At 42.3% G+C, this 14,835-nt stretch overlaps 1 protein-coding gene across 7 annotated transcripts in view; it reads left to right on the forward strand.

Moving 5' to 3' along the window:
* The window catches only part of G3BP2 (G3BP stress granule assembly factor 2), a 92,546-nt gene that overhangs the window by 15,263 nt on the left and 62,448 nt on the right, over positions 1-14,835 (forward strand). For 4 of the 7 annotated variants that reach the window (XM_086405367.1, XM_086405375.1, XM_086405366.1 and 1 more), the window contains exon 3: positions 2,419-2,496. The exons of the other annotated variants lie outside the window; for them this stretch is intronic. The gene's annotated coding sequence lies outside the window, so the exon portion shown is untranslated. The remainder of the gene's footprint in view (positions 1-2,418; positions 2,497-14,835) is intronic. 7 annotated transcript variants of the gene reach the window in all.

Consider the following 14,835-nt stretch of genomic DNA (forward strand, 5'->3'; position numbering starts at 1 on the left):
TGGAAAAACTTGGGAGGGAAAAATGGTTAGAGAATAAGTGTGTTTGCTCAGCACTATAAATAAATACAACCACATGTTTTATTGATTCTTTGTAGTTTTTAAAATATTTAACAGAAAGAGAGAATTGTAAAACTCTTTTGTCTCCTGCCAACAATAAGAATTGGAATTTTAAAATTCCCTTGTCACAGAATCAGTATGAAAGAACATGAAATTTTAATACCAACTGGCAGCAGAAAACCTCACTTCATTTAACTCAGAATTTTACACTGAATATCATGGAGGAGAATAATATCAGTACATGACAGAAATAAAATATGATGGTAGAAAAATAAATCAGGATGCCCAAAATTGTATATGAAAACTGAGAGTGTTAGTCACTCAGTTGTGTCCAACTCTTTGTGACTGCTTGGACTCTAGCCCACCAGGCTCCTCTGTCCATGGAATTCTCCATGCAAGAATACTGGAGTGTGTCGCCATTTCCTTCTCCAGGGGATCTTCCCAACGCAGGGATCAAACTTGGGTCTCCCTCATTACAGGCCGATTCTTTACCCTCTGAGCTACCAGGGAAACTAACAGCTAAGTTTAAAATATATGGGGAATTCCCTTGTGGCCCAGTGGTTAGGATTCTACACTTCCATTTCATGGGGCACAGGTTTAATCCCTGGTCAGGGAATTAAGATCCAGCAAGCTGATCCTGCAAGTTGTATGACATGGCCAAAAAAAAAAAAAAAAAGATAAAATAAGCAAATAAAATTGAGTAAATATTTAAAATGTATGCATAGGAAGAAACCTAGAAAGAAATGTAGGATGTGAATTCAGATTGTCTGTATTTTGGTGGAAGGATATGGGTCATGGGTTTTTCTTTCAACTGCTCCACAATTTCTACTGGATATATTTTTCTTTAAACAAATATGTCTTCTCCGCCCCCCAAATAATCACAAATATATAGCAAGATTAGAAAAGATATTAAGTAGAAACATTTTCAGAAGGGAAACATCAGGAGCCCCAGACAAAACTGTTAAGTTTGCTTTGGAGGAGAGACCCAAGGGGTCGCAATTTGCAGCTGATGCCTGAGCCTAATTTCATTTTATCCATCTTGGTACCATCTCTTTTCCTCCCTCTTTTCTATTCTTTCTTTACTTTTCTCTTTTACTGTAAGGTAGGTGAAGAGATTGAAGAAGGAAATGGCAGTCCACTCCAGTATTCTTGCTTGGAGAATCCCATGGACAGAAGAGCCTAGTGGGGTCCATGGGGTCACAATAAGTCAGACACAACTGAAGCGCCTTAGCATGCAGGGGAAAAGATTAATTATAAGAAAGAGAGCTTCATACAGTAGAAAGAACATTACAGTTCGAAGTCAAACAGACTTAGATTTAAATCCTGGCGTTCATTCCACAAACATTAATTGAGCAATGAGTATGCCATGTCCCGCTTTAGGCATCGGAGGTTCAGCAATGATTAAAACAGATAAAAATGTTCATCTTTGTGAAACATGCTCTAGTGGGGGTAGACAGTGTGATTTAAAAGGTCCTGGAAAGACCCTTGGATGAAAAAAATATCTTCCCAACAATTGTTTATAATGCATAAAAGTACACCATGAAGGACTATGGATCCACAAACATCTTCTTTTAAAATGCAAATATCGGTGGAAAAAGTACGTCATCATCACGCTTAACTGCCCTTCGTACGTTAGTATGAATTAATTCTGTTATATACCTCAGGAGCTAAATGAAAGCCATGCTTTGTAAGAATGAACATTTTAATTGAAGAGAGGACCATTAGGTACTATCTGAGAAGGGGAGACCTAAGTGGGTTTCAGAGTATGCAGGAGGAGGGTCCTGTATCAAGAGGCAATTTCAGAAGGGCAAGACAGAGGAAAAAAGGACAATGGCGGGGATAAAAAGAGAACGGTGGTAGGGAACAATAGTAGAATTCCAGGAATAAATTTCATTCTTAACATACATGAGTTTGTCTTGGGGAAAGATGCGGAAGTCTTCCCAGGTTTAGATAGCTCGCCCTTCCTCCTTCCCTCCCTAGCCAATTAAAGAGTGTCTTAGGATCAGGATATTTCTGAGGTATATACCTGTGACCTTCTTAAATCCTCACATTGTCAAATACTCCTAGAATGTGTAATCTCTCTCATGAAATGGTTAAGATATGAATAAAAGAATGAATGAATACCTTTTCTGAGAAGGAGTAAGAATCAGTAACAGTCCCACTGGGGTGAAATGGAGGTCCTCTACTCATTCAGTAGCTTGCCTCTTCCTCAACATTTTTTTAAAATTTATTTATTTTTTAATTGAAGGATAATTGCTTTACAGAATATTGTCATTTTCTGTCAAACATCAGCATGAATCAGCCATAGGTATACGTATGTCCCCTCCCTCTTGAACCTCCCTCCCCATCTCACCCCTCTAGGTTGATACAGAGCCCCTGTTTGAGTTCCCTGAGTCATACAGCAAATTCCCGCTGGCTATCTATTTTACATCTGGTGAGGTAAGTTTCCATGTTACTCTCTCCATATATCTCACCCTCTCCTCCCCTCTCCCCCGTGTCCATAAATCTGTTCTGTATGTCTGTTTCTCCACTGCTGCCCTGCAAATAGATTCATCGGTACCATCTTTCTAGATTCCATATATATGCGTTAGTATACGACATTTATTTTTCTCTTTCTGACTTACTTCACTCTGTATAATAGACTCTGGGTTCACCCACCTCATTAGAACTGACTCAATGCGTTCCTTTTTGTCTCAGCATTTTTAAATGACATTTCATTAACTGTCAGAGACCTCTGGGTCTCTGAAAATTACAAGATTTAAAACATGTAGATACTGAGGTTCATACGTACATCTCTGTCTCCAAATCCTCCATCCTCTCTCTGGTTCACTTTTCTCCTCAGCCATGATGGTGCTTCTATTCCTGTTATATTGAGATTGCATCACTTAAGGTTGTGAAGAAGTTCCCTGAGAGTCTGGAGTCCCTCCTGAATCTTGCAAAGGAACTCAGCTCAAGAAGGGTCTCTTGTAAGGATAGAGGGGAATCTTCAAAGAAATCTTTAGAAAGTCCAGGCTGGCCTCATGAGAACCGAAGAGTCGACAGGCAGGTAGTGTGTGTGTGGTGGAGATGTATGTGTTTCTATCTGTGTCAGGCTTTATGGTCTCATAGTCTTGCCTATGCTTTTTTTTGGTGAGTCTGTTCCATTCCTCCTGCTTTCTCTGCCGACTCACTGCCTGTCGGCTGCCAAACTTGCAAGTGGCTTTGGCAATTGCCTGGACCCCAGCCCATATTCAGTGTAACCTCACAACTCAACTCCCTCATTATCATTGCCTATGTTCTCTTTTATCCTGGCTTATAGTGTAGTGGGAGAGGGCAGGGGGTGGGAAGACAGACGATTTGCTGCATCCTGTTGTGAAGACCCCTTAGGCTGTTAGGTTTTACCTGAGTGTAGTGGGAGTTGGTATTAGTTCCTAACAACAGCAGTTACTGGGCTTCCCTGATAGCTCATTTGGTAAAGAATCTGCTTGCAATGCAGGAGACCCCAGTTTGATTTCTGGGTCGGGAAGATCCCTGGAGAAGGGATAGGCTACCACACTCCAGTGGTTCCAGTAGTTACTACCAGCAAGTTCTTATGCTAAGCAATTTACATATATTGTCTCCTAAAGGTCTCAACCTCCTTACTTTCATCTCCTTTATGCAAAAGGAAACTAACTGTCGAAGGAGAGAGGTTAAGTAACTTGCAGAGGTCATAGACCTCAACTACTGGGATTTGAGCTGAGATTTTTCAGAAGGCAGAGGTTGTGCCCTTTCCTGGTTTTCCACATCTCTCCCTGGGCGTGTCACTGACTTCTCCTGACCACTGCCATAGCTTAACCAGGCGACTTCCCCTAAGTAAGCTTTCCCTCTTTGGAGAAGTAGATGCTTTGTGAGAAGGGGAACTCTCACCAGTGGGTTACAGAGGACCACCCTGTAACAGTGTTTCCCAGTTTCCAGTCTGAAACAAAGCTGTGATCTTGCCAGAACTTATGTAGGCAAGAAGAGGCTGCTCTCTTGGTTTCTCATATTGAGTCATCTACCAACTTAAGAATTAGTCCAAACAGCCTACACTTTGGCTTTTATATAAGTTATAAATTATCATTAATGTTCAATAATAGTTTAGTGCTTAGTACCTGCTTGCTATGTGGTGGTATGTTGCTACTGCTAAGTCACTTCAGTCATGTCTGACTCTGTGCGACGCCATAGACGGCAGCCCAACAGGCTCCCCCGTCCCTGGGATTCTCCAGGTAAGAACACTGGAGTGGGTTGCCATTTCCTTCTCCAATGCATGAAAGTGAAAAGTGAAAGTGAAGTCGCTCAGTCGTGTCCGACCCTCAGCGACCCCATGGACTGCAGCCTACCAGGCTCCTCCTTCCGTGGGATTTTCCAGGCAAGAGTACTGGAGTGGGGTGCCATTGCCTTCTCCGGTGGTGGTATGTTAGGTAAGCTTTTTTCCCACATTACACTGAAGTAGTCAACTTTATCTTATATCCTCTAATAAAATTGAAGCCAAGCATCATTAGAGCTGGTTTGTTATTACCCAAGGGTCTTACTCCATTTGAGCCACTGAAATAGAATACCATAGACTGGAGAAATTTATTTCTCCCAGTTCTGAAGACTGGAGCCCAAGACCAAGGCACTGGCAGATTTCATGTCTGGTGAGGATCCACTTCCTGGTTCATAAACTTTTGTCTTTTTGCTGTGTCCTTACAAGGCAGAAGTGACCAGGGAGGTTTCTTAGGCCTCCAACTTGAGGGCACTATGATCTAATCACTTCTCAAAGGCCCTATTTGTTAGGGGGACACAAATATTCTGACTTTAGCATCAAGTTGCAGTTGAAGGTGAGTTGATGGAATTGAAAGGAATTATGATTAACCGGTTAGCAATGTTTCTGATAGATAATTTTGTGGGGGGAAAAAAGTACACTTTTGAAGTTAAAAATTAGCCGCAAACTTTCAGATTTTATACTTGAAGAAGATCCCAGTGGAGAGAGGTCAGCAGGACCATAATGTCATCATTGTGTCCCCACGATGTACCTCTTTGCTGCTGCTGCTAAGTCACTTCAGTCGTGTTTGACTTTGTGCGACCCCATAGATGGCAGCCCACCAGGCTCCCCCGTCCTTGGGATTCTCCAGGCAAGAACAATGGAGTGGGTTGCCATTTCCTTCTCCAATGCATGAAAGTGAAAAGTGAAAGTGAAGTTGCTCAGTCGTGTCCAACTCTTCTTGACCCCATAGACTGCAGCCTACTAGGCTCCTCCATCCATTGGATTTTCCAGGCAAGAGTACCTCTTTAGGTCTCTCACAAATTACTTCTGCCACCAACATGGTGGCCTCTAGGAGGCACCGTTTCCCTTCCGTGGCTGTGGACCCATCACTGGCTATGAATCAGATCTACAGCTGAGCCTGACTCAAGCTGGGTTCTATCTGCTAAGAGCTAACCACAGGAAAATAAACGCTCAGAGTGAGAGTGATGCCAGTCTTTATAATCTGGTTTATGAGGAGAGTGTATTGATCCTGTCTTCTAGCTCTTGAACTATTGATGCAGATTGAGCCCTTTTACTCCCAGCATTGAAGAATCATTTACCAGACTTGGTGCTTGGGGTCTGGCAGAACAAAATGCAAGATCCCTTATCAGGGTAAGAGACACGGCAAGGGAGAGACCTGCCAGTCTTCCTTAGAACCACCCTCACGGTGCCTGGTTTGGCATTGAGGCTGCTTCCCTTCAGACAACACCTGTCCCCAGCAGGGAGTAACCACTCCAGTACTCAGCACTGTCCTAACTCATTTTGTAAATTCCCACCCCACATACTCTTATCATAGAGGGTCTGTTTGTTGCATATGCATTTGAATTTACTATGAAATAAATATCTATATAAATTGGCCAAAAAGCAGATATTAAGAATAACAACTAAGAAAATCAGATTAGCTAATTCATTCCATTGGGATGGGATTATGTTTACATCTTTATTCTCAAGATTCAATCTTTTTTTTTTAATTTAATTTTATTTTTTAACTTTACAATATTGTATTGGCTTTGCCATATATCGAAATGAATCTGCCACAGGTTGAATAATGGATTCTACTTTTATTAAATCCAATTCTGCTCTGAATAAATGTTATAAAATTTGAATGATACAAATTTATTTTAATTTTATAAAATTTACATTTGGCAAGACTGAGGTCAATCAACATTTTTCTGCATTGATGTGTTAAATCCTAGGATTCTAATAAAGCTATCCAATAGGTGGCTCAGATGGTAGGTAAGAATCTATCTGCAATGCAGAAGAGCTGAGTTTGATCCCTGGGTGTGGAAGTTGCCTGGAGAAGGGAATGGCAACCCACTCCACTATTCTTGCCTGAAGAATTCCGTGGACAGAGGAGCCTGGTGGGCTACCGTCCATGGGGTTGCAGAGTTGGAAATGACTGAGTAACTGACACTTTTACTTTTTCTTCAGGATTCTAATAAAGCTAACCAATAGAAGAAATATAAATGGTATTCATCAATTTGATGATTATTTGAAATTTTATAGATATTATTTCAAGTTCATTCCTTCTCCCTCACCTGGTTATGAATGTGCAGGACTGAAGGACCATGTGTCATGCCCACATATTTTTTATTATGCTCTTCTCCCATCAAACACGTTTCTATGTTTATAGTTGGTTATTTATGCTTTTACATTTCCCTTTTGTTATTAAGGTTGTTAGCTTTCATTTCTCGCTGCTATCAGGATAGTCCTTTGCACTCTGATTTGCTATTTGTGATCTAATGTGGACCCTTAGTAGTGGCTAACTTTTATTGAACATGTACTGTGTTCCAGGCATTGTTCTAAGGACTTTGCTGCTGCTGCTGCTAAGTCGCTTCAGTCTCGTCTGACTCTCTGCGACCCCATAGATGGCAGCCCACCAGGCTCCGCCTTCCCTGGGGTTCTCCAGGCAAGAACACTGGAGTGGGTTGCCATTTCCTTCTCCAGTGCATGAAAGTGAAAAGTGACAGTTAAGTCGCTCAGTCGCGACCCCATGGAGTGCAGCCTACCAGGCTCCTCTGTCCATGGGATTTTCCAGGCAAGAGTACTGGAGTGGGGTTTGCAGGTATTAGCTAAAACAATCCTCATAACTACTCTTAGATGGTTAGTAGCGTACCTACTGTTATCATGCCACTTTGTGGTTATTTGGCCAAAGTCACACAGCCAGAAAGAAGCACAGCTTGGGATTCAAATCCACTGGGGCTACAGAGTCTATGACACTATGCAAGAATACTCAATACTGCCTCAATATTCAGGTGTATTAGACTAGCTGAAGTCCAAGAGTTAGTAGAATCTTAGTAGAGTTTCCAAAGGACTCACCTGTGAATGATATCTTGCTACGTATATACCCTCTCTGAGACTATTTCCTCAACTATAAAATAGAATAATAGAGCCAACCTGATACGACTACTTGAGGATTAAATGAGTAAGATGTGTGTGTTATGTTATATATCAATATGTACACGTGCACATGTGAAGAATCTTAAACAGGACCCGGCATATAGCAAGCACTCACTATGCTAAGCACTCTTCCTGTGCTCAATAAGTTATAGCTGTTCTTAAAATAATCCACTGGTTTCAAGGCTAGTAAGGCTTTCTGATATCCAATGATCTAGGTACTGAGAAGCCCTTACACTCATTCCTCCTTCATAGCCCTTTCCCACAGCTCCTTTACCCTCTACCAACTGACTCAGATTTTAGGATTAAAAAAGCTCTATGTTCTCATGTGCTTCCACCTCACTTTACTAAAGAGTGACCTGGCTTATTGACCAAGCACCACCACCATGCCAAGCATGGTACTAGGGACTGGGGTGCAGTAGGGCAATGGCCAACCACTTCCTGGGGTCTACTTACTGCTGGTTAAAACGTGGAAAGCTTGTCGGGTACTCAGAATTGAATAGCTTTTCTTTAATTTTGATTTTTAAAATAATCTATTTCTATTTTTAAAAAATCAAGTAGTAGGGAATTGAATGAAGTTAAAAAAATCTCACTTTCTCGAGGTAGCCATCACTGATACTTCGATGGGTATTTTTACTGAAAGGAAGTTATACTGTTAAGTATCTTTGAATTAATATATTATATTTATTTTCATGGTGATATACAGATTAATGTTATATTTCACATGGCTCTATAAAATATCACTACCCAGATAATTCCTAATTTCTGTAGCCAACAATCTATTGATGAACTCTTAGGTTAATTTGGAGAAGGCAATGGCACCCCACTCCAGTACTCTTGCCTGGAAAATCCCATGGATGGAGGAGCCTGATGGGCTATAGTCCATGGGGTCGCTAAGAGTCGGACATGACTGAGCGACTTCCCTTTCCCTTTCCCTTAACACTTTGTTTTCTTTTTAATTATTTTATTTATTTATCTTTGGCTGTGCTGGATCTTCGCTGCTGTGGGGGCTTTCTCTAGTTGTGGCAGCCAGGGGCTGCTCACAGTTGCCGTGTACTGGCTTCTTATTACAGTGGCTTCCCTTGTTGCAGAGCGGGCTGTGGGACACCCGGGCTCCAGTAGTTGCAGCACATGGGCTCAGTAGTTGTGGCTCAGGGATTTAGTTGCTCCAAGTCATGATCTTAGACTAAGATCATGGCATCTGGTCCCATCACTTCATGGCAAATAGATGGGGAAACTATGGAAACAGTGAGAAACTATTTTGGGGGGCTCCAAAATCACTGCAGATGGTGACTACAGCCATGAAATTAAAAGATGCTTGCTCCTTGGAAGAAAAGCTATGACCAACCTAGATAGGATATTTAAAAGCAGAGACATTACTTTGCCAATGAAGGTCTGTCTAGTCAAAGCTCTGGTTTTTCCAGTAGTCGTGTAAGAGTTGGACTATAAAGAAAGCTGAGCACCGAAGAATTGATGCTTTTGAACTGTGGCGTTGGAGGAGACTCTTGAGTCCTTGGACTGCAAGGAGATCAAACCAGTCAATCCTAAAGGAAATCAGTCCTGAATATTTATCAGAAGGACTGATGCTGAAGCTGAACTTTCAATTCTTTGGCCACCTGATGAAGAGAACTGACTCATTGGAAAAGACCCTGATGCTGGGAAAGATTGAAGGCAGAAGGAGAAGGGCACGACAGGGTGAGATGGTTGGATGGCATCACCAACTTAATGGACATGAGTTTGAGCAAGCTCCGGGAGTTGGTGATGGCCAGGGAAGCCTGGCATGCTGCAGACCATGGGGTCCCAAAGAGTCAGACATGACTGAGCAACTGAACTGAACTGAAGGCATATGAAATCTTCCTGGACTAGGGATTGAACCTGTGTCTCTTACATCGGCAGGCAGATTCTTTAACCACTGAGTCACCAGAGAAGCTCTTTATGTTTTTATTATTATTATTATTATTGAAGTATAGTTAATTTACGATGTTGTGTTTCAGATGTACAGCAAAATGATTCAGTTATATATACTTTTTCAGATTCTTGTCATTATGGATGATTACAAGTTGTCGAATATAGTTCTCTGCTATATTACAGGTCCTTATTCACCCTCTACCAGCTCTAAAGGACACTGGCAGTGCTCAGATGTGAACTGTCATAGGTGACTGTAGAAAAACATTTCCAGTGTCCCTTGGGAACTGCTCCACATGTGCCCCCCCCCACCCCCACCTTCTTTCCTGGCCTGGCTGCCCCCATTTTCACTCTTTCTTGGGAGACCCCTCTCCCCAGGCCCAGTGTGGGTGGGAAGTGCTCTCAGGCAGTCCTGCTCAGCACAAGCCTTTTGTTTTCTAAATAAGCTTTACAGCTAATCCCTGCTGGGGAACTGACTGGAAACAAACCTAGGAAAATCTGTAAGAAATTACAAAAGTGATTTAATTTGGCTCTAGTCCATAATCTTGACTTCCATTGAAAGGGTAAACTAGAGCCTCCTTCAGGTTCTGCCTCTGTGCTTTTGCTTTTGAGAATAAAACAGATCTTGTTTTCTCTTGGTGGGCTTTTACCTCTTAGGTAGCCTGAAGGTGCAGCTCAGGCTGGTGTGGGTGTTCTGTTTCCTCAGGTGGGCAATTTGCATCTTTGAGGAACTACAGGTGGGGACCTCAGGGAGTTAAACGTACCCTCCCCTCCGTGGGGATTATCCCTTCTGGGCATATCCTCCCTAAATTGGGCACTGAGTTTAGGAAATCTCAGGGCAGGGCTAGAGATTAAAAATAAATAATAAATAAATAAAAATTCTTAGAAAAATTACAGAGGACATTTAGCCTAAGAACCAAAGTATATTTATCAAGAGAAGCATTTCCTCTGTGATTAGATGAGAGATATTGCCATAAAATGAAATTATATTTAGGTCAAAATAGATCTTCTAATCCACCTCATAATAAAAAAAATGAAATGACCTTGAAAACATTTTATAAGTCAAATGAATAGTGAAAGTGGGGAAGGAATTATGAATGCAACATAAGATATTAGGCCAGTTGCCTAAGATATTAAACGCACACCTTGCCTTCTGTCTTTCTCCTGGTCCTTCCTTTGTTCTTATTGGACCCTGTGTGATATTTTTAAGAAGGAAACTATTTCTGGTTTCTCTCTTGGCTAACATAAGTCAGTACTTCCCCATTGCCTTCCGATAAAATTTAAAATGTTTGATTTATAAAAGTCCTTGAGGCTTCAAATTTGCCCTCTCATTACCCCAACTTCCTAAACTCCAGCTTCAGTAAATAACTTTCAGTTCCTAACTGTTCTTACTTTCAGGAATTTGCCCCTGCTTACCCTCTGCCTAGGCCACTTCCCATCCACAAAGTTGGCTATTCTCTTTCCGTTTCAGTGCCCCACCCCCCAGAATCTGCTTCTCTCACAGATTTTATCCAGCTGTGTTAAATTTCCCTGTTGTATAGTTCAGCAGACCTCGGTCTACAGAAGGCCAAGAACCCAGCTTTGTCTGTTTCACAGGCCTTCATCCAGGTTAGTGTTTGACTCGTGTGTGAAACTTGCTCAGTTGTGTCCGACTCTTTGTGAGCCCATGGAACTCTCCAGGCCAGAATACTGGAGTGGGTAGCCTGTCTCTTCTCCAGCGGATCTTCCTGACCCAGGAATTGAACCAGGGTCTCCTGCATTGCAGAAAGATTCTTTACCAACTGAGCTATCAGGGAAGACTCTTGTAGACACTTAGTAAATAGCTGTTGAATGAAAGGATGGCCAGGGGGAGAGGCTATCAGTGGAAGTTGCCTAATTGGCAAGTGTCCTGGATGGGAGGATGGACAGGTGGAGTTCTGTGGACTAGGGACTGCTCCCTCATACTGTGTCAGATCTCTGAGTGTCTAGTCCTCACAACTGGTCCATAAATTGCTTGAAACCCAGAGAAACTGGCTTCTGCTAACTGAACCTTGCACCAGCCTGAAGTCTGTTCATTTGTTAATGTGTAAGAAGATGTAGTAACTGTCGGAAGGAAGAGACTACTTGTCAGCACTTTTTCTTCCCACAGGAAGTTACAAGGAAGCCAGATTACACTCAGAAGCTTGCTTGTGGGAGCCTTCTTCCTTCCTTCCTTCCTTCTGTAAGCATTTACTTGTTAAGTGCCTGCTCCGTTGGAACAGAAGCTTGTGAGTGATTTTAAGGACAGTCCTTCAGCAGAGGAAGTTAGGAGACTGCTCTCTGTGCTGTGGAAGTGGAGTGGGGGAGTGGCGGTAGCCCTGGGCTGCAGGAATCACCTCCAGACTGGGCCCTGGGTGCCTTTCTTTTATCCTTTCAATGTTGACCAACTGCCCTTCTCTGTCAGTGAGAAGGGTCTTCAGTCCGGTTAGGTCCAGATTTACCTCATGGAAGCACTTAGAAGTCTCTTCTGGGCCATTGACACATCTCTGCTGTTTCTCATGCCAATCTCATTTCCAAACTCCAGCATGGGCCTGGTGGGCAGGGATGTCCAGGGCAGTAATCACCTTGCTTGTAGCTTCCGAATATACTTCTGCTATGCTGTGCTGTGCTTAGTCACTCATTTGTGTCCAACTCTTTACGACTCTATGGACTGGAGCCCGCCAGGTTCCTCCGTCCATGGGATTCTCCAAGAAGAATACTGGAGTGGGTTGCCATGCCCCTCTCCAGGGGATCTTCCCAACCCAGGTCTCCGGCATCACAGGTGGATTTGTTACCATCTGAGCTACCAGAGAAGCCCGTACTTCTGCTGATACAACGATAAATAATGCTTATACTTATAGCAGGGCCTATTAGAGATTTACAACTGAGTATTTGCCGTGAAATATTGGATTATCAGGTTGTCAAGGAGAAAGAATTGCTCTATACTCTTAGGTTCAGTTGTTGGAGTGCCTTTGAATTCAACTGACAAAGGACAGTTAAGGAAAAAAACACAATTCAATCATTCGTTTTTATTAATGTATGTATAGGAGTTCACAGAGACTGTGACTCTGGGGGAAGTTAGGATTTGGGGATTATATACCATTTTAATGGAGGAAAGGGAAGGGGAGAAGGGCATTTGCAGGAAAACAAGAGACTTCTTAAGAGAAGGGAGAGGGAGAAAGGGCCTGTATTGGAAAAGAGACAAGTTTTTGGAAAGGTAAATGGGCCCTGAGAAGTATCACGGGAGTTGGTGGTGATGTCCGACTCTGCGACCCCATGGACTGTGGCATTCCAGGCTCCTCTGTCCTCCACTATGTCCCAGAGTTTGCTCACATTCATGTCCACTGAGTCAGTGATGCCATCTAACCATCTCATCCTCTGCCGCCCCCTTCTCTTTTTGCCTTCACTCTTACCCAACATCAAGGTATTTTCCAGTGAGAGGGCTCTTTGCATCAGGTGGCCAAAGTCTTGGATGCAGCTTGAGCTTCAGCATCAGTCCTTCCAATGAATATTCAGGACTGATTTCCTTTAGGATTGACTGGTGTGATCTCCATGTAGTCCAAGGGACACTCAAGAATCTTTTCCAACACCACAGTTAGAAAGCAATTCTCGGGCGCTCAGCCTTCTTTATGGTCCAACTCTTATATCCATACATGACTATTGGAAAGACCATAGCTTGGACTATACGGACCTTTGTCAGCAAAGTGATGCCTCTGTTTTTAAATATGTTGTCTAGGTTTGTCATAGCTTTCCTTCTAAGGAGGAAGCATCTTTGAATTTCATGGCTGCAGTCACTGTCAGCAGTGATTTTGGAGCTTAAGAAAATAAAATCTGTTACTGCTTCCACTTTTTCCCCTTCTGCTGCTGCTGCTTCTGCTGCTGCTAAGTCGCTTCCATCTTGTCCGACTCTGTGCAACCCCGTAGAGGGCAACCCACCAGGCTCCCCTGTCCCTGGGATTCTCCAGGCAAGAATACTGGAATGGGTTGCCATTTCCTTCTCCATTTTCCCTTCTATTTGCCAGGAAGTCATGAGATCAGATGCCATGATCTTAGTTTTCTGAATGTTGAATTTTAAGCCAGCTTTTCCACTCTTCTCTCCACCCTCATCAAAAGGCTCTTTAATTCCTCTTCACTTTCTGCCATTAAAGTGGTATCATCTCCTTATCTGAAGTTGTTCATATTTATCCTGGCAATCTTGATTCCAGCTTGTGCTTCATCCAGCCCAGCATTTCAAATGAAGTGAAATAAACAGGGTGACAATGTACAGCATCGTTGTACTCCTTTCCCAATTTTGAACCAGTCAGTTGTTCCATGTCCAGTTCTGTTGCTTTTTGACCTGCATATAGGTTTGGCAGGAGACAGTATGGTAGTTTTTGTGACAATGTCTGTGTTGGTGTGGTGTGGTGACTTCTCATGATCTCTGGTGATAAGAATGTTCTTTGGTTGACTTCTGACAGTTGGGTTCTTTGAGTTCTTTGGGGAGGCTCTGCTCTTACCCAGACAAGAGATTTCAAGAACTCAAATGCCTTCTGCTCAAAATAAGTGTTATGCTACATTGACATATTCGGGACCTTTCTACTCTAGAATATTCCAGTGGGTAGAAGATAATTGGATGAAATTCTTCTCCCAAATTATATCAGTATTTGTATTTGAGCCCAGAAACCTTCAAACAAGTGACTAGAATATAAAACAAATAAAAACAAACATAGTGACCAGGATATTATTTACTGGATCCAGATGACATTGTTGTTCCAAGCGTAAAATATTGTTTACTCAACAAGATTCCTTTTAGCAAATTAAGAGGAGTAAGAAAACAATTTGATTCAAACCAAATGGTTTAGAATGATTAGTCTAATTCTAGTTAATCTTCTCCTGGTTTTAAGTGTGGAATTAATAAACTTCCCTGGTGGCTCAGATGGTAAAGCATCTGCCTGCAATGCAGGAGACCTGGGTTCGATTCCTGGGTCGCGAAGATCCCCTGGAGAAGGAAATGGCAATCCACTCCAGCACTCTTGCCTGGAAAATCCCATGGACGGAGGAACCTGATAGGCTACAGTCCATGGGGTCGCAAAGAGTCGGACAGGACTGAGTGATTTCACTTTCACTTTCTAATAAACTCTAATAGTATATTTTCAGCAGCCTTTTTGCTTTTTATGATAGTAAAAAATAATCTTGGTCATTCAAGAAATATTTATTGTGCAAGCATTCTCCTACTTGCTGGGAGTTTTATTTTAGCTTGATTTTTGTGATATGCCAAAGACGGACATGGAAACTAAATACAGGATTAAAAAGACCAGAGCTTGCTACCCCAAGGGAGAATAAGTGAATAAAAACTGTGAGGAAGTAGCCACCAAAAGAGAAAGGGAAAAGCGCAGGCTGAGCGGTCAACTCTTGAAAGGTTAGAACTGGTAAATTATGGCTAAAGCTGGAGAAAAGATCCAATACCTACAAAATAATGTAGCAGACCTTATCTTTTT

The sequence above is a fragment of the Bos grunniens genome, chromosome 6 (assembly GCF_055505025.1).
Source record: "Bos grunniens cultivar Pamir isolate PY7600 chromosome 6, Bosgru_T2T1.0, whole genome shotgun sequence".
In the NCBI taxonomy this organism is placed as follows: domain Eukaryota; kingdom Metazoa; phylum Chordata; class Mammalia; order Artiodactyla; family Bovidae; genus Bos; species Bos grunniens.